Source organism: Mus musculus, chromosome 1, assembly GCF_000001635.26.
Source record: "Mus musculus strain C57BL/6J chromosome 1, GRCm38.p6 C57BL/6J".
Taxonomy (NCBI): domain Eukaryota; kingdom Metazoa; phylum Chordata; class Mammalia; order Rodentia; family Muridae; genus Mus; species Mus musculus.
In genome coordinates, this window is record NC_000067.6 from 154,099,107 (window position 1) to 154,118,615 (window position 19,509).

Sequence of the window (19,509 nt, forward strand, 5' to 3'; positions counted from 1 at the left end):
ACAGACAGCATTTAGTAATGGTAGCCTGAAGGAAGCTCCTGACCTTAAAATAATCACATTTTCTTTTTAAGATCCACTGATTACCACTCATAGTCTGAATACCTATTTATTGGCTAGTGCTGAACTGGGAATTATGATGGACGAAACATAGGAAAGAAAGAGAGAGAAAAAAAGGAAGACCCTAGGAATCCACACACATGTAGTTGCTTAGTTTTTCAACAAGTCACCATTGAGTGGATAATGGTCCCTTCAGGGAATTCTCTGTGGTAACTTTGCTGTTGCTGTTGTTCTCTCTCTCTCCTCCCCCCCCCCCCGTGTGTGTGTGTGTGTGTGTGTGTGTGTGTGTATGTTCAAGAGCTTTGCAGAGGTCAGTATCAATGTCAGGTATAGTAATTTATCATCCTCCAGGTTGCTATCTATCTATCTATCTATCTATCTATCTATCTATCTATCTATCTATCTATCTATCTATCTATCTTGAGACATGGTCTTTCATTGAGCCTGGCTCTACCAATGGCCAGCAAGTCCACAGAGTCTTACTATCTCTGCCTTTCTGGTGCCTGGGTTACAGGTGATCACCATCACATGCTGACTTTTTCATACGGATGCTAGGGATCCGAACTCAGGTCCTTGTGTGAGCCTTTTACCCTTTTAGCCATCTCTGCATTAACTTTAATGGGCAACGATGGTACATTTCCCCACAGGAACTTTATTTATCATTTTGTAGGCAAGGTCTTGCTATATAATCGAGGCTGGTCTCAAACTCCTGATCCTCCTGTCTTAACTTCCCAAGTGCTTGAATTACCAGCCTGTAGCACCATGCCCATCCCGATTTATTTGAAGATTAAAACATTCCCCCATAAATTGTAGAGGTTTGATCTGTTGCTCTGTATTGTAATGCTAAATTCTGTATCCCAAGGTCTAGTTGTCTCTAGACAAGTAAATTCTCACGTAAGCCAACTTTTGTTGTGGAAGCTGTGCTCCTAAATTTAAAACTATTGATTGAATAAAGATGCTTACAGACTAGTCTCTCTCAGAAGAGAGGTAGGTGGGGCTTTGATTCCTGCACTTGAAGTCTGAGGCAGAGACCGTGTGGGAGGAGAAGAGAGAGAGGAAACAGAGTGAAGAAAGCGCCATGGGGTAGGTAGAAAATTCCCAAATAATATTTACTACAACAATAAGTGTTCTTAAATCCTTTGTCATTAATTAGGGTAACTAACATCACATAAGGTTTGGGGTCAAAGGTTTCACTGCACACAGAGATTGCCCCATTTCAACCAGTCCCCATAAGGATGAACAAGATCATTGAATATGACTTCACATCCACCATGGGAGGTGTCTTAGTCAGGGTTTCACTGCTGTGAACAGACACCACGACCAAGACAACTCTTATAAGGACAACACTTAATTGGGGCTGCCTAACAGGTTCAGAGGTTCAGCCCATAGTCATCAAGGCAGAAACATGGTCACATCCAGGCAGTCACGGTTCAGGAAGAGTTGAGAATTCTACATCTTCATCTGAAGACTATTAGCAGAATACTCACTTCCAGGCAGCTGGATGAGGGTCTTAAAGCCCACACCCACAGTGACACCCAAGGCCACACTTACTCCAACAGGGCCACACCTTCTAATAGTGCCACTCCCTGGGCTAAGCATATACAAACCCTAACAGGAAGCATTCCTCTCGGCCTTTGTCATTCTTATTTCTGCTCGCTCTCTGCTTCATTTCATTTGGCTTTGCCTAGGTCTCACTTTGCTAAAGTCAGAAATGACAGCCAATGAATCCACTGTGAGTAGAGCATGGTACAACCTCTTTGGAAAATGAAAGAGACCTGTGACCTCCTCTTTATGAAACATTGTGGTGTCTGTCAGTCAAGAGAAACTGAAGGGTGCCAGTCAGCTCTGAAGAACTTGAGATGTCTTTATCTTTGGGGCTGGAAAAAACCCCTCCTCACACAGGAGGGCCAATTGTTCAAAGTGCCACCCAGCTGGAATCCCAACTGCATCCTCTTGGAAGTCTGCTTATTCTGTAGCATTGGCTATATGCAGATGTAGGTACGCCCTGATAAGAGCATTTTCCTATTGTTCCTCATCTGTTATGTTTGAATAAGAAATATCCTCCATAGATGAGTATCTTAAAAGCGACAGGTGCTGCTGTTTTGAGAAGTTCTAGAAAATGGGGCCTATCTGGAGGACATATGTCACTGGGGTTATCTTTTCCCTAGCCCCTTACTTGTTTCTCTGCTTCCTGGTTGTCTTGGCTTCTTTTCCCAATAAAAGTAACTCAAGAGAGAAAGGACTTATTTCTGGTCACAGTTCAATTGCACTGTCTGTAGTGGGAGGGAAGTCAAGGCAGCAGAAACTTGAAGCACCTATTTCTGCCATGTCCATAATCAAGAAGCAGTGATGGGTATCTGCTACTGCTCAGTTCACTTTCTCTACTTCTGCTGTCCAGGATCCCAGCCAGTGAATGGTGCCACCCACCGTGGGCAGGACCTCCCATGTCAATGGATGCAGTCAAGGACATGTAGAGATGTCCTTCTCCCTTTGGGACATGAGCACTCTGCCCATCCCACCCTCTTTGCCATGGAGGATCAAAAACTGAAACTGTGACCTCAAGCAAATCTTTCTCCCTTTAAGTTGTTTTCTTGGGCATTTTGTTCACTGGGGAACTAACAGATACAGCATCTGTCTGAACCTGCAAGAACTAGGGTGCTTGTGAAATATGAAGAGTTTGTAACTCCACTCAAGGCTTAAGAACAACAAATCTTGGAGGTGGGACCAGGAATCAGCACGCATCCCCAGAACACTGTACATTCTCTTTACCGAGCAGCCACTGAAAAGGCAGAGGGACTCAAGCCAGCTCAAATTTGGGAAAAGAGCCATTGAATAGTTTGGGAAAGAGTGGCCAAACCTACTCCATCTTAGAGACCAGCCTCCATCTTAAAACAAAACAACTGAAAAAAAAATGGCCTGAGAATTTGGCCCCAAGCTGCATTCACATACCAGGAAGGACCACATGGCTGTCCTTGACCAGAGCTATTCCCTAGCTACTTCATAGCCACAGTTAATCAAAGATTAGTCTGATTGTTTCAGATGTACTTTCAGACCGCTTGTGATTGTATACTGTCTTGCTTCAGAGCACCCACCTGTGAGCTTACAATAGCCATTTAATTAGATGCTTGCCAGAATGGACACCCCCTCACTTGCTTCCATTTTCTATAAAACTTGGTCCTGATGAGAGTTTGGGGTTGCTCCACTAGATTGTCCTGTGGGCTGGAGGTGAGTTGGCCCACACTCGAGTTTGTAATAAAGAGACCCTACTGTGATCACATTGGAAACGGCTCCTTGGTGGTCTTTTGGGGTTCATTAATGCTTCCTAGCATAACAGGAAAAGTATGGGACAGGGTAGTATGCCTCCTAGGCATGAAGAATGATGACCAGGGAAGGGACAGGATGGAGAAGTGACCAGGAGTATTTATCTCAGGTTCTGAGAGTCTTGGACAAATGGCAGGAACTGGAAAGAAAGATAGACCCAAAAAAACAAAACCCAAACTCCACTGCCTAATTGTAGATTTTCCTGATGTCCCACTGGCTTTTGCTACTCATACTTTATGAAAACCAGGTTCCCTCTTCACATTCTTCATTACCCTCTTCCATCTTCACCCCCTCCCAACACCTATTACCCAACCTACATTTCATCCAAGTGTAGCCTGGATCCAAATGGAAAGTTTGTTAGAAGAAAAAGAAGAGGATGTGCAGTGGCAAGGGAAACTGCTGGTTGCCGTGGGAACTGTGCTGCTGCAGGGTCTGAATGGCTTTCTGTTTGCTGACGTCCATTCTTCAGGGCAGGCCTTGGCATCCGCAGGGACTGGGCACCATATCCTCTGTGTCTCCCGTTTCCGGCATCCGGCCTGGTGGCATGCACCCCAACAGGTCTCCTGGTAGCAGGCAGGGCGTGCAGGATTGAATGCTTCCTCCTGACCTCTTGTCCCATTGCTGCTGCCCTGCCCAGCTGGGAAACGAAGGGAAGCAGAGGGTGTTTCCCAGCTGTTTGAAGAGAGAGTTCTTGTTTTCCACTTGCATTTCATCCTTGCTTCCCCTGTCATCCAAACATGAGCCATTGGCTGTCTGCCTGTCTCCTGCTGGCCAGCGGTCCTCGCTGTTCTCAAGGCTTGAATTTCTATTTATACTGTAGGAACTGAAGAATTTGTTTTCACTCAGCTCGGTACCCTGGGTGAGCTGCTGTCTGTAATATATCCTCCTCAATTTTGCTGCGGGAGCTGATTAGAATGGTTGAAATGACCATGTCTGAATGATCCCCGGCCACATTAGACAGGGTTGACCTAAATAGACAAGGTTTATTAGATTAGGCTAGGGATGGCTAAGGCCTCCTGGTGGCTTTACCACACTGGATATGGACAATGTGTGGCCACACTGCAGGTTATCATTTCGCACGCCAGTTCCCCCAATTGCCAAGTGACCTTACACCCCTCCACCGTCACACAGGATTTTGTTTTGTTCTTTGATTTTTTTTTCCCCCTGCTTGTCACACTTTTTACTTTGTCTCACTGAGGCCTGAATGACCTGGCCTGGCTTGTGAGGTTTCAGGGGGAAGTAAAGATTCTAACAGGGACTTTTCAACGATGTTTTGTGTTAAGAATATACTGTTCTGGTCAGGTGGCGCTGAAGAAGTGGTTGTGATGAACAAGAGACTGAAACCACTGAAGTGAAACCTTTGCTTTGCCGTGACAAAGGATACAGTCAGCTGGGGCCGAAGAAGCAGCTCTGATTAAAGGGCAGCATCATCTGGGAGAAAAACCTTCCAGTGTTTCCTTGGGGATCAGTATATAGATGTTGTGGCCCAGAGGGAGCCAGGGCTTTGCCTTGAGCTTGGAGCTGAACTTATTAATGTGTACAAGTCTTCTAGTTGGTACTTGTTTTGAAAACATGAAGGGGTCACGGAAAACAGCTGAGGACTGGCACCATGGAGAAGCCAGGAAAGGCTATTGGGGAAGGTGCAGCCTCAGTTGCAGTAGAAGCCCCAGGGAAGAAGGGATGGTGGAAAGAAGACTTGGCATCCGGTGGCATGGTTAGAGTCCCTGAAGAGTGCCTAGGAAAGACTTTTGGTGAAGTTGCAGCCCAGTTGCAGAGACCTCAGAGTTTTGAAGATGCCAGTACCATGGGATTACCATCAAGGGGGACAGCAGAGGTGAAGCGGAGCCATTGACCCTATGAGATGCACTATGTGTGCTGTGAAAAGCAGAGACAAAGAAGTGAAACTGCCTAGGTCCTCTGGAACCTAGAAGACTGTGAGTGCCAGACGTCTGAAACTGCACTTCCCCACTGTTGGGCTTTGGTTTAGCTTTATTTTGATTCTAACTATGCCTGTGTTCTTCCTTCTTGGTATCAGAAAACAGCATATTTCCTACTTATAGAAGATGACAGTTAACAGAGTTTGGAATTTTAGAGAGACCTTGAATGTTGAAAGAGACTCTGGATGTTCTAAAGAGACTAAACTTTTCAAGTGTTTGAATTTTTAACGGCTGCGGGAGTCTTAGAAGTTGGAATGTTTTATAAAGTGATAGTGATATTTATATGAGATCTTAGAGATAGACAAGAAAGGCAAGTTTGTGGTTGAATAGTTATGTGTTTGTGTGTCAGGTTGACACAGGTCAATTGTGTTAGTTAGTCTTATGTCTGTTTGACCCAAGCTAAAGTAAGAGGGACTATCAATTGATCAAATGCCTTGATAAGATTTGTCTATAGTCAAATCTGTAGTACATTTTCCTGATTAATGCTTAACGTGGGTGGGCCAAGCTCACAGGAGGTAATGCCTTCTCTAGACATGTGGTCCTGGCTAGTACAAGAAATCTGGCTGAGCACAGGGAGAAAACTAATACAACATTTCTTCATGGCTTCTGTTTCAGTTCCTGCTCTGACTTCCCAAAGTAGACTGTGACCCAGGGTAAGTAAGCCAAATAAATCCTTTTTTTCCAAAGTAGCTTCTGATTATAGTGATTTATCATAGCAACTGAGACCTTAAAACAGTCCTAAGAGAAATAAAATGAGAAAATTCACAAATGTGTTGAAATTAAGTAACAGAATCCCAAACAACCAATAGATCAAAGAAGAATTCGAAACATAAATTAGGAAATATTTAGATAGTAATGAACATGAAAATATAATACACAAAGCTTATGGAATATAGTTAAAAAAACCAGCACCAAGAGGGAAATTTATAGTGTAATTCATATATGTGAATAAACAAGAAGGATTGGCATGGGTACGCACATATAATCCCAGCACTCTAGAAGGTGAAGTAGAGCAACCAGAAATTCAACACCAGTCTTGGGTACATAAGCTATGTACAAACAAACAAACAAACAAACAAACAGGGCTCAGTGAGATGGCTCAGTGGATAAAGGTATTTGCCACTCACCGAACCTGACCAGCTGAGTTCTATCCCTGAAACCCACATGGTGGAAGGAAAGAACCAACTCCCATAAGTTGTCCTCTGATCTCCACGTGCTCACTAGGATATGTGCACAATAAATATATGCAACAAATTAAAACAAACAACATAAAATGTTATGCTAAGTGAAATGAGCCAGTCACAAAAAGATAAATAGCACACGACTCCATTTATATGTGCAGTTTAAATAGTCACAGGCACTGAAAGTAAGGTGATGGTGGCCAAGGGTAGGCTGGGGAAATGGGGATTACCATTTTGTCTGATTTATAAGATAAAAGGACTGTGAAAATGATCATAGCACAACATTACGAATGTGTTTAACAACATTAAAGTCTATACTAAAATAGTTTCACAAAACTTGTGTCTTGGGGTTTTACTCTTATGAACAGACACCATGACCAAGGCAACTATTATAAGGACAACATTTAGTTGGGGCTGGCTTACAGGTTCAGAGGTTCAGTCCATTACCATCAAGACAAGAGCATGGCAGCCTCCAGGCAGGCATGGTGCAAGAGTTCTACATCTTCATCTGAAGGCTGCTAGCAGAATACTGACTTCCAGGCAGCTAGGATGAGGGTCTGAAAGCCCATACCCACAGTGACACACCTACTCCAACAAGGCCCCACCTTCTAAAAGTGCTGAGCATATACAAACCATTACAACTTGTAAATTATTTTATAATAAAAATGATTTTTACAGGGCATTTAAAATAATAATAATTATTATAATAATAAAATAATTTTCATGAGCTTTTGGTATTTTGGGGAAGACACATTTAGGTTTTGACAATGGACTCATTGCTTGACTAATAATATAGTTGTGCCAATTTAAAATAGTTGTTCTTATTGCAATATAGCACCCCAGACTATGTCCTGGGGAAAGCCACTGGAAGATGTGTGTTAGAATATGAATAAAATATCATTTGGTTAATAGGAATCCATGGCTTTGCTTCTGTAGATGTACCATGATAAGGTAGGGTGTATTGTAAAAAACAAAACAAAACAAAAAACAAAACAAAACAAAAAACAAAAACAAAACAAAACAGAGTGGGTAAGGGCCCTGCTTGTTCTTCCAGAGGATCAGGGTTCAATTCCCAGCACCTATGGGATGGCTCATACCATCTGTAACTCCATTTCCAGGGGATCTGAAACCTTTTTCCAGCCTCCATGGACACTGCACACCAGATAGGAACATACATGGTGCATAGACATACACAAAGGCAAAATACTCATTCATAAAATAAAAATAAAGGCATCTTAAAAAAAATCTGGGTGAAAGGTTAATGACTAAAAGCAATCAGGACTGGCTCCAGAATAGAATGCTCCATGGAACAAATGTGACAAAATTGCTAATGCATTAAGGAAATATCAGAAATTTACAACTCACCAAGAGATCTACCAACGAGATTAGGGGAAGAGCCCTTGCTCCACTCAAAGACTTGGTCACATTTTCCAAATTATTTGAAAGAGAGAAATTAATAAATGTTATCTTTATTTTGCCCAAAGGTAACTTACAGGAACTGGAAGGGTGGGCTTGGACAATGGGCTGACAGATGAGAACATGCCTTTGATGAAATGAAATCCTAGGTGATTAGAGTCCTGGAAAGATTTTCTGAACTCAAGCCTGAGCTGGGCTCCCCTTCAGTTATCCACACATCCTGAGAGGACAGCAGAAATCCAGTTGACCAACAACACTCAGTACAGAGTTCAGGAGGACAGCCCGGAAGGATGGGACACAGGGGAGGTCTTCAAAAGAGGCTGGAAAAGTCATCACCAGATAAGAACAAAGAGAGATAAAACTGACAAATAGCACTTACTCACACTTAGTTAAAGATCAAATCTGAACTTTGAATAGGTTGTGGGTTAGACTTTTAAAGCTGGCCAAGAACATCTTTGGAGGTGGGGCTGGGTCCAATTTCCATTCTGCCTTGCTGCTAACTTGACTGGGCTGTCCCAAACCCCGGTTTTAGTGCTGCCTACCTCTCCTCTGCTGTGATATCTCCATCAGTATTCTATGTTGTTATTCACCCCTTCCCCAAAATCTTTACCAGACATCCTCTGTGCCCTTCCCCCAGCATTGAGTAGACTGAATAAACCTTAAATGCCCCAGGTGGAGTCTTCCTCCTTGTCCCACCTGCATTTTCCTACAGGAGTAAACTGCCCACTGAGCTTGCTTTGCAACATAATCCAGCTGAAACAAAGGATGGGTCTGTGGGCTCTCCCTATATAAACACAATGCTAAATATTAAACTTTGAGCCTTGATCAGGAACTTTTCTCTTGGCTTCATCCTTCTCTCTCACCCTGCTCCTTTTCCATTTCCACCCCCCTTTTCGGTATACCCAGTTCGTCCTCGGCTGCTGGACGGCTACAGTCCTCAACCTTCCTAATGTTGTGAGCTGTTAATATTGTCCCTCATGCTGTGGTGACCCCTAACCATGAAATTATTTTCGTTGCTACTTCATAACTGTAATTGTGGTACTGTTATGAATTGCTATATAGACATCTGATATACAGGATATCTGATATATGACCCCTAAAGAGGCTGGGGCCACAGGTTAAGAACTCATTTCTTCTTGTCTTTCAATCAATGTTATCCAAGCTAGCATTAGCCAAGCCATGTACAAGGAACTGGGATGACAGGGAAGCCTTCCCGAATCACCTCTCCTCTTTCTCTGTGGACTCCTGTGGACTCCAGAGCAGATGTTTAACCAGATATTATATGTTTTAAACTTGTGGAGTGTGTGTGTGTGTGTGTGTGTGTGTGTGTGTGTGTGTGTGTGTGTGTGTAAGAGAGAGAGAGAGAGAGAGAAAGAGAGAGAGAGAGAGAGAATGGGTGGGACGTTGGGGGTCTCATGAATAATTTGGAGCATAAATGTTCAGAATTGAGAATTCTTCTTGGTAGGTTTTTCCTTTGATGAGTATGAAGTATCCTTTGTTATCTTTTTTGATAAGTTTTGGTTGAAAGTTTTTATTTGATATTAGAATGGCTACTCTAGCTTGTTTCTTGGGACCATTTGCTTGGAAAATTGTTTTCCAGCCCTTTACTCTGAGATAGTGTCTGTCTATGACACTGAGGTACATTTTCTGTATGCAGCAAAATGCTGGGTCCTGTTTACATATCCATCCAGTTCTTGGGGAATTGAGTCCATTGATGTTAAGAGATATTAAGGAATAGTGATTGTTGCTTCCTGTTATTTTTGTTGTTAGAGGTGGAATTATGTTTGTGTGGTTATCTCCTTTTAGGTTTGTTGAAAGAAGATTCTTTTCTTGCTTTTTCTAGGGTGTAGTTTCCCTCCTTGTGTTGAAGTTTTCCATTATCCTTTGTAGGGCTGGATTTGTGGAAAGATATTGTGTAAATGTGGTTTTGTCATGGAATATCTTCGTTTTTCCATCTATGGTAATTGAGAGTTTTGCTGGGTATAGTAGCCCAGGCTGGCATTTGTGTTCTCTTAGGGTCTGTATGACATCTGCCCAGAATCTTCTCACTTTCAAAGTCTCTGGTGAGAAGTCTAGTGTAATTCTGATAGGTCTGCCTTTATATGTTACTTGACCTTTTCCCTTACTGCTTTTAGTATTCTTTTTTTTTTTTTTTTGTTTAGTGTATTTGGTGTTTTGATTATTATGCAACAGGAGGAATTTCTTTTCTGGTCCAGTCTATTTGGAGTTCTGTAGACTTCTTGTATGTTCATGGAAATCTCTTTCTTTAGGTTAGGGAAGTTTTCTTCTATAATTTTGTTGAACATATTTACTGGCCCTTTAAGTTGGGAATCTTTACTCTCTTCTATACCTATTAACCTTAGGTTTGGTCTTCTCATTGTGTCCTGGATTTCCTGGATGTTTTGGGTTAGGAGATTTTTGCATTTTGCATTTTCTTAGACTGTTGTGTCAATGTTTTCTATGGTATCTTCTGCACCTGAGATTCTCTCTTCTATCTCTTGTATTCTGTTGGTGATGCTTATGTTTATGACTCTGATCTCTTTCCTAGGTTTTCTATCTCCAGGGTTGTCTCCCTTTGTGATTTCTTTATTGATTCTATTTCCATTTTTAGATTCTGGATGGATTTGTCCAATTCCTTCACCTGTTTAGTTGTGCTTTCCTGTAATAATTTAAGGGATTTTTGTATTTCTTCTTTAAGGGCTTCTACCTGTTTACCTGTGTTCTCCTGTATTTCTTTAAGGGAGTTATTTATGTCCTTCTTAAAGTTCTCTATCATCATCATGAGATGTGACTTTAAGTAAGAGTCTGGTGTGTTGGGATATCCAGGGCTCTCTGTGGTGGGAGAACTAGGTTCTGATGATGCCAAGTAGCCTTGCTTTCTGTTGCTTATGTTCTTGTCCTTGCCTCTCGATATCTGGTTATCTCTGATGTTAGCTGGTCTTGCTGTCTCTGACTGGCTTGTCCCTCCTGCAAGCCTGTATGTCAGTGCTCCTGGGAGACAAGTTCTCTCTAGGAGGAATTTGGGTATGGAGGGCTGTGGGACAGGGTCAATTCCAGGGTACAGACAGAAACTGGAAGGGTCCTGTCCCTGGATGTTCCTTGGTTCCTGTGTCCTGATGACACTTGGCTGGTCCCTCTTGGGCCAGGAATTTGAGCAGAAGTGGTGGTCTTACCTGTGCTCAACGGTGTGCCAGCATTCCTTGGAGACAGCTCTCTCCTGGCAATATTTGGGTATGGAGTGCTGTGGCACAGGATCAGCTCCAGGCACAGACAGAAACCTTAATCATCCTTTGAAACAGCCTCTCAGGCACACCTGGCTGTGTGCTTTACTAATTTCCATCTCCATCCCGTCCAGTTGACAATCTAGATTAACCATTATATGAAGTGACTCAGTAGAGATGGAGAAAGTGCCCTTCTGGCTCACAGAATGTCTTTGTCATGGGCCAGAGGTCCTATGAGGACACTCAATGTATTGGAAAAATGAGACTTTCCATGGCAGTGTGAGATTGGGGCTCTTCAGGGTTTGCCCAGGACTTCTGTGAATTCCTTTCTGAGACATGAATTTATTCACCTGCAGGAGTGACCTTTCTCAAAAAGCCCTTCAACACTCAACTCTGGGAGCATCTTCACAGAGACCTCCTTCTCCCTTCCACCCCAAGTCCTCATCACAGATGTGTCTACACCTCCCTCTTTTTATCATCATTGTCTCTAAAACCCAGGCCCACAGACCTTTCCTCGTTAAGGTTCCTTTTGAAATTGTTTGAAGAGGAAAAATCTTTTGAAAGCTGTGGAGACTTACACAGAATCAGAAGGAAGTTGTACTCTAATAACAATAACAGTAATCACAATCTTCAACACAATCTCTGGCTTCTGGAGCCCCTCACTGAAGCCACAGCACCATGACCTAGGCTTCACTGCCCATCCCAGCTGCCTGCAGACATGCACACATGTGCTCAGTCTTATTTCTTTGCAGCATCTCCCCCAAGGCTCTCTACAGCCAACTTTACATCTCCCAAACTTCCCCTAGCAACTAGAGAATTTCTAGAAGGAAGTAGAAGTGAAAAGGGAATGAGATCAAATATAAAGATTTCCCCAGGTCTGAGTTGTCGTAGGTGTTCAGCAAAATTACTTTGGGTTTGATATAACTTATTTTTAAATGCTTTAAGACACTGTTACTATAAATAATGTCCCCCACCCATTTGGTAATGTTTATTCTCCTGATCTTTTATATTAAACACTTGAGAAGTGATTCTTTAAGTGCTAGTGAAAAAAAGGCAAATCAGACACAATCTTGGCATAAGGAATTTATAGTAAAAAAAAAAAAAAACAAACAAACCCAAAAAACAAAAAACCTTCCAACATTTATTCATGCTTGCCTGGGTGACCTATTATGTGTTAATTTAGGGTTTTATTGTTGCTTGTTTGTTTTGTTTCTATAGTATATAGGTCTAGGAGGAGATGAGATTTTTGGTATAAGAAGGGAGGCAGGAGAGGTGATAGCATTCATTAGTGGAGGGGACAGAGGAAGGAAGGGAGGAAGGGAGGGAGTGGGGCAGGGAGCTCTTCCAAGCCTGAGGGCTGGGGGCACAGGGAAGAGTGTGGTGTGGCTTCATTCCAGATGCTGGACGATTGGCTGCCTCCCTACCCACCATACTGTTATAACCCCCATGTTCAAAACTCCCTGGCTTGGCTTCTGAGTTTCCAGATAGGTTTGACCCAATAGACATTTCAAAGAGCAGAATAATCCACCCTGTCCCCTGCTCTGCACCCACAGGTCTTGGCAAGAGCTAAGGCAGGGTCTCAATAATTCCCACAGACGCAGAGAAGCTTGGGAAGCAGGGTCCAGGCATTGATGAGCATGTCTGAACTCAGTCTCCAGCCTATAATTAGTAGTATAATCCTAAGTCACATGACCTTGGAGTCTCAGTTGTTCTCAGCCTGATGAAGACAGAGGACCCAAGTTACTGTGTTATTATCAGAATTAGATACATTATTGTCATATAGCAAATTATTCATGCTGAGCAGGGGGTAGCGGGCATGAACCCCCAGAACCCAGCAAAACATGCCCTTTAATTACTCAAGCATTTACCCAAACCCAAATATCAAAAAAAGAAAATGTTGCTCATTACCACTAATACATCGCTATAAACTCATCAGAATAACCAGTACCAAATCACCTTGAGCATAGGGGTCCTTAGAAGATGGAGAAACAGCATCTCTGGTTTTGTAAGCCAGCTGCAACTGTGATATGATGAATTTGTGTTTCTTTGTAGGCACCAGTGGAGATCTCAGCACATCCCAGGATCGAGTTCTGGAGGGTATGTATGAAAAGGGGAGACTGTTAGCAAAAGCCACGTTCATCCCTGGGATGAAGAGTTAATTTTTAGTAACCGACATACTACAGGGGAGAAATGGTTCTTTGTTCTGTTTTGTTTTATTGTTCTGACTATACTGTACTGAGTCGAAATTTTAAACCCACAAGTGCTCTTAACTCTAATGCTCTGACTACTAATTACTATTGTAGCAAATACTCAGAGAGCCAAGTGCCAGGCACTGACCTAAGTGTTCCCATTTGACTCATTCAGTCATCAAAACAATGCTGAGAGCTGTGACATTCCTAGCTGTATTTCACAAACAAGGAACCAGGACATGCAGAAGCTGAAAAACCAGCCTTTAGGCAAACAGCTAACTAAGGAAAAGAGCTGGCTCTCAGACAGAGCCATTGGCTCCTGTGGACAACCCGCCCTTATTAGACATCACTCCTCCCGTCCATTTGAACTTAGAACACAGAGTCAAATTTTCCTGTCTTCATGGAAAGAGTATGAAGTTTTCTTTTTCTCATTAAACAACTTATTTGCAGGGACCAGATGACTCGGTGGTTAAGAGCACTGACTGCTCTTCCAGAAGACACACGTTAATTTTCCAGCAACCACATGGCAGCTCACATGGCTGTAACTCAAGTCCCAGGGGATCCAACACCCTCTTCTGGCCCAACGTGAATGAGGTACACAGACATACACATAGGCAAAACAGTCATATGCATTATAAATAAACTTTAAAAAATTATGGAATGTTTTGTCCTAGTTTTATTTCAAAGTTTCTATTTCTGGACAAAACATCATGACCAAGAAGCAAGTTGGCGAGGAAGGGGTTTATTCAGCTTACACTTCCACACTGCTGTTATCACCAAAGGATGTCAGGACTGGAACTCAAGCAGGTCAGAAAGCAGGAGCTGATGCAGAGGCCATGGAGGGATATTCCTGACTGGCTTGCTTCCCCTGGCTTGCTCAGTTTGCTTTCTTATAGAACCCAAGACTACCAGCCCAGAGATGGTCCCACCCACAAAGGGGCCTTTCCCCCTTGATCACTAATTGAAAAAATGCCCTACAGCTGGATCTCATGGAGGCACTTCCCCAACTAAAGCTCCTTTCACTGTAATAACTCCCGCCTGTGTCAAGTTGACATACAAAACCGGCCAGTACAGGTTAGATCAAACAATATAGAGATCTATGACTGACAGCTTGCTAAGTACCACAGAGCTGAAACAACTGTGCTCTTGGTTCGTGAGCTTGGCTTTGCCTGGCAAAGCCTAAGTAGAAAGTTATACAAAGGCCATTGGTCAAAGCAGCAGAAAATTAAAAGATGAGACAATGGCCCATTGGAGGGCCAGGAGAGGGGCACTCTGAAGGCAGGGATGTATGAAAGAGACAAGTTAGGGGGTGTTCTGGCATCCCACGAGCTGCTTGATGCTCATGGTTCCTCTGCATTCCACCGTTAGGTCAGCCCCACGCCGGTCAATGCCATTTCCTCCACCTCAGCAGCTTAGTCTCACACTCAACTTGCAGAAATCACGTCTGATCACCTCACGTGTGTTTCGCACAGAAGTGTTTCTTCCCTGGTTCTTCTCAGAGCTGTCATTATATCTGCAGCCCTGTAGCCCGTGGCTTCCTAGAATCTAGACAACTCAGCTTAGAAGAATGGGGGCACCAGAACACATGTTTTTGAGTGTGGTACCTAAGGTACTAACACGTAAATATCTACACACAAGAGGGGTTGGGAAACCCAATGGTCAGCAGCAGTAAAAGTTAAAGGGAACACAGACCCAGCTCTTCTGCTCCCAAGTTCAGAATCTGCCCCAAATTCTGTATTTTCTCCAAAGTTATCACAAAGGATTATGAAGAATTATGCCAATACTTGCCCTGGGCTATCTGGGCAAGGTAGGTTAATTGCAAAAAGTTCAACCAGGCTTGTTCAACCAGTTGCCCTCAGGCTGCATATGTCTCAATGTAGCTGTGACTGTGGCCTGTCACATTCATAGACTACAATGTCATGTCACACTGACAGAAGATTTGGCAACCCCAGATTAGTCCAAACTCAAAATAAGTGTTGGAATCCTAGGCAGCTATATCATGGCAGATGCCTGTGTCTGCTGCTCAGCCAGACAGACGTCCACTGCATAACTGCTGTGTCCCAAAGTCATCAACGGCTTGTCAGAACAGCCAGCATAAAAGTCTAAGCACTTTTTCTATCCTTCTTTCTGTCTCTCCCTCCTGAATTCTCAGGAGGACACCCGTAGCACCCAGTGAGCTCTGTCCAGGTGTAGACATTGGCTACAATTCTATTACAGGACCCACATCCTGAAGAGCCAGCCTCTAAGAACACCGAAGGAGCACTCTCTGCCTAAAAGAACAGTTCTTGCTTGCTGAGCTCTGCACTGGCACAGAACCTCAGGGGAGGCCTGTTAGCTAGCTCATGGGCCTGAGTTTTTCATTCACTGAACATGGCTGCTGTGACGTCATTTCCAAGTCCCCTTAGGATGACAATCGTGATTTCTTTTTTCCTTTGTTAACACAAGATATGAAGTATGGGTCTTGGGACCCTTTTTTGGCAGGAAGATTTTTTTTCCATTTTTTATTAGGTATTTAGCTCATTTACATTTCCAATGCTATACCAAAAGTCCCCCATACCCACCCACCCCCACTCCCCTGTCCACCCACTCCCCCTTTTTGGCCCTGGTGTTCCCCTGTACTGGGGCATATAAAGTTTGCAAGTCCAATGGGCCTCTCTTTCCAGTGATGGCCGACTAGGCCATCTTTTGATATATATGCAGCTAGAGTCAAGAGCTCCAGGGTACTGGTTAGTTCATAATGTTGTTCCACCTATAGGGTTGCAGATCCCTTTAGCTCCTTGGCTACTTTCTCTAGCGCCTCCATTGGGAGCCCTGTGATCCATCCATTAGCTGACTGTGAGCATCCACTTCTGTGGCAGGAAGATTTAATGCTGGGGAAGATGGAAGGGATGCTGATCTAGGATGAAGAAGCACCATCAGCAGCAAAAGGTAAAGAGAGATGACCTAGTTGGGTACAAGAAGCAAGCCTTCCCGGATGCACTCACAACCCTTCAGAGGCCATCCTCACAGTCTATATTCCTAAGTCACCTCGCTTCCGTTCTTCTGGAACATTTGATGTCGACAAAGTGACCCCATTTCCCTCTGGGGGTAAACATACCCGTGGCTTTAATTATTAACATTTCAATGTTGTTATTGAAAACGTTTATTTTAATACTAATGTAACAAGATGGAAAAATTTCACGAGGGTGTCCTGCAGCCAACTTCTTATCTGTTGCTGCCAAGAAAAAGAAAGGAAAGAACAAAGCTGAAGAAGGTTGGGACGATGAAGACGATGAAGCCAGCTGATAGAAGCCAGCTAGGCAGCGTGTGGCAGGGACCCTGAGGGCGGGCGGCAGCCGCAGGAATGTTGTTGCTGCGGGCCAAGAGTGCCAGAGAGAATTCTAGCTCCCAGGTCCTCCTTAGTTATGGCTTCTCCGGAATGAGTACTTCTCCCTAGAAGCTATCTGTATGAGCAGGTACCTAGTCCAGGTACCATCCCTTCTAGTAAACAGCTTTGTGTTTCCATAGTGGAAATGGCTTCTAGCTACACCATACTTTCAACTCATCTCTTAAGTGACTTTAGGACCTCCATTCCCGAAGAGAAATGTTTCAGTACCTTCAAGGCCACCGAAGCTCTGGGTCCCGCTTCCCGTTTCCCTAGTTAGGTTTCAGCTTTTCCACTCCTTAAAAGTTTGTTCAAAAGGATAGAGCACCTCTGGCCCTGGGTGGAGACATTATACTTTGATGCACTCCAAAGATTAGAGCTTTTCAGACTAGAGTTTCCTTCCTTCAGGGTTGATCCGGTTGGGCCTGTCAGTCAGCTGGTCAGAAAGACCACGCCTCTGACAGACCAGCTAAGAAGAAGGATGGAATAATGCTCCCTTAATGAGATAATGTACTTTGCTTTTCCTAAAACCATGCCCACACCGTGGTCACCTAAGGAGGGGCAGCCTCGAAGTTCTGCTGAGTCAGCCAGTTTTTTTTTTTTCTGAAGTTTTCTGAGGTTTAGCTTCCCCCTTCTCTTCTTTGCTGTCTTTTTCTTTCCAATCTTGGTTAGGACCTAAGCATGTTTTCTCTGGTGCTTTGGCGCTCTCTCATGTTCTCTGAAGCCACAGCTGCCTGCTGCCTTGTGGACACTTCATGACCTCTGTTGCTGACCATGCCAACCCAGCTCGAGAGCTTTTTTCCTCTCTTTAACATCCTTCCTCCATAGCCGCTAGGAATTACTGTTTACCTATGCTGTTGTTTTCTCTCAAACTCTCTTAAAATTGTCTCCAAGCTTCTTAGTGAGTCCATTTCAAGCTCTTTTTTTATTGACAAGACTAAGAACTAAAAGAAGGAACCCCAATTTTCTGGTAACACCAGGAGGCTCAATAAACACTATTTTAAAGATTATTTTTACGTCCAAGACCTGTCCTTATCCTTGCTATTCTATCTTGCCATGTGAAAATGGTCTATTTGGTTTATTTAATTTGTTCTATGTGTAGGAGCGTTTTTGATAGGTGATAAACATGGTGAACTTCTGAGAGTTCTTTCTCACCATCCTGATCTGAGACAAAAGCCTAGCAGCTAAAAAAAAAGGTGTGTGTGTGTGTGTGTGTGCTGGTTCAATCAGACTGTGTTTGCACAACAGTCGTAGGCTAGTCAACTGTACTGTCTTTCTTCAAGCTAACCAACCCTAAGCGAGAGGACAAAGAGCCTTCAGAGACTTAAAAAGCCCAGTCTTCTAGAAGAGACTGGGTTTTCAGGTTCCCGAGACCCCTTTCCAAAAATCGAGGGGTCTTTTTCTCTGTGCGTCTGCTCTGTGTGTGTGTCTCCTCACCCCGCAACCCCCCCACACCCCCATATATGCCTTTCTTCAACTACTGATCCTACATGCTGTGTTTGAGATTTATCTGTGGCTACCTGTCCAGCTGGAAAATTTCCCCACCTTTTAATTCTCTAACGAGAAGAGAAGATGAATCCCATCTAGACCCCTGGAGACAACACTGTGTCAATGTGGTTGCTGGGAAGGAAATCTCGGACTTTGTACCTTTGCAAGAGCAGCGAGTGCTCTTAATTCCGAGCCTCCTCTCCAGTCCGAGCGTTCCAATTTTTCAAACCCGCAGTTTGAAAGAAAACGAGGAAGAGGCGCCAGAGTGCAGATTGAAACCCGTGGCTGGTGGTGTTTACTGCTTGAAGGGACCAGAAGTTCATGGCAGCCTGGCTGGCCTGAGAAAAACCTGTTCTGCTTAGGGAAAAACCCAGCGGCAGCAAAACAAGAATTCTGGCCAGAACTCTGAGGTGTGTACCACCCCCATCCCGCCTTCCTCCTCAAGGTGGGCTTGCCCCGAATTGGCAATGCAGCACCCTGTCTGTCTCCCAACAGCGATTTTTTTTTTTGAAGTGCAAGCTCCCCGAGAGTCAGCTCTGCCGTGCAGACTTTTCTAGACACCAGCGCAAGCTGGGCCACGTGCAAGAGAGAGAAGGAGGGCAAAAGGAAGACAGCTCAGCCGGCTGGCCTTGGCCCTTGAAGAAAACAAGCCGCGGCAGGGGAAGAAACATAGTGTTCCCTACAATCTGATCAACTGTGCAAACCTCTGGCTTGCATACCGGGGGACGCCAAGGCCCAGAGGCGAAGCTGATTAGACCAGGCAGGAAAGAGGAATTGGAGATTGTTCCGGGGCAGATGAGAAACAGGTTATGAGGAAGGGAGTATTGCGTGTGTGCGTGTGTGTGTGTGTGTGTGTGTGTGTGTGTGTGTGTGTGTGTGTGTGTGTGTGTGCTCGCGTGCCCGTACATATGCTCAGTTTGAGCCTGTGTGGGGGTGAGGAGGATGCTGCCCCCAGGAGGAGACAAATGCATAACACTGTTTGTGCACTGAGATCCCAGCTCCTAGGGTGGCCTCTGGCAACTGCTGAGGCCTCACAGCGAGAAATCTGGAACAACAAAGGCTGAAGGACAGAAAGGTCTCTGGCCAGAGGGGCTGCTGGCTTTCCAAGGCCAAGAACTTTACTTCAGAGGGACAGGGGACAACCAACTAAGGGGCTGTGAGGTGAACAGAGTTTGGAAAGAAGGAAGCCAAGGAGGCCGCGGATGTGCTGTGTGCAAGGCGCAGTGTGAGGCTCATACACACGGGGGTCACACTACGAAATTGCACTCAATCATAAAATGGGAAGCAAACAGCTCTTTTCCTTCCCCCAGGTCAGTGACACCTTGCGTTGCATAA

At 44.1% G+C, this 19,509-nt stretch overlaps 2 long non-coding RNA genes across 7 annotated transcripts in view; one reads left to right on the top strand and one right to left on the bottom strand.

Moving 5' to 3' along the window:
* The window catches only part of Gm46165, a 49,325-nt gene extending 35,409 nt beyond the window's left edge, over positions 1 to 13,916 (top strand). Inside the window, exons 1-4 of one of the 3 annotated variants that reach the window (XR_001779494.2) lie at positions 4,757 to 5,312; positions 5,931 to 5,968; positions 13,186 to 13,230; positions 13,773 to 13,803. This is a non-coding gene — a long non-coding RNA (predicted gene, 46165). Of the gene's footprint in view, positions 1 to 4,756; positions 5,313 to 5,930; positions 5,969 to 13,185; positions 13,231 to 13,772 lie in introns of those variants that run through there. The other 2 variants (XR_001779496.2, XR_001779495.2) reach the window with 2 other exon arrangements.
* Positions 1 to 18,747, bottom strand: part of LOC108167736 (uncharacterized) — a 91,239-nt gene extending 72,492 nt beyond the window's left edge. Inside the window, exons 1-3 of one of the 4 annotated variants that reach the window (NR_168301.1) lie at positions 16,918 to 17,076; positions 13,090 to 13,223; positions 7,950 to 8,232 (exon numbers count right to left, since the gene is read on the bottom strand). This is a non-coding gene — a long non-coding RNA (uncharacterized LOC108167736). Of the gene's footprint in view, positions 1 to 7,949; positions 8,233 to 12,203; positions 12,851 to 13,089; positions 13,224 to 16,917; positions 17,077 to 18,333 lie in introns of those variants that run through there. The other 3 variants (NR_168299.1, NR_168300.1, NR_168298.1) reach the window with 3 other exon arrangements.
* Positions 18,748 to 19,509: the final 762 nt, after the last annotated feature.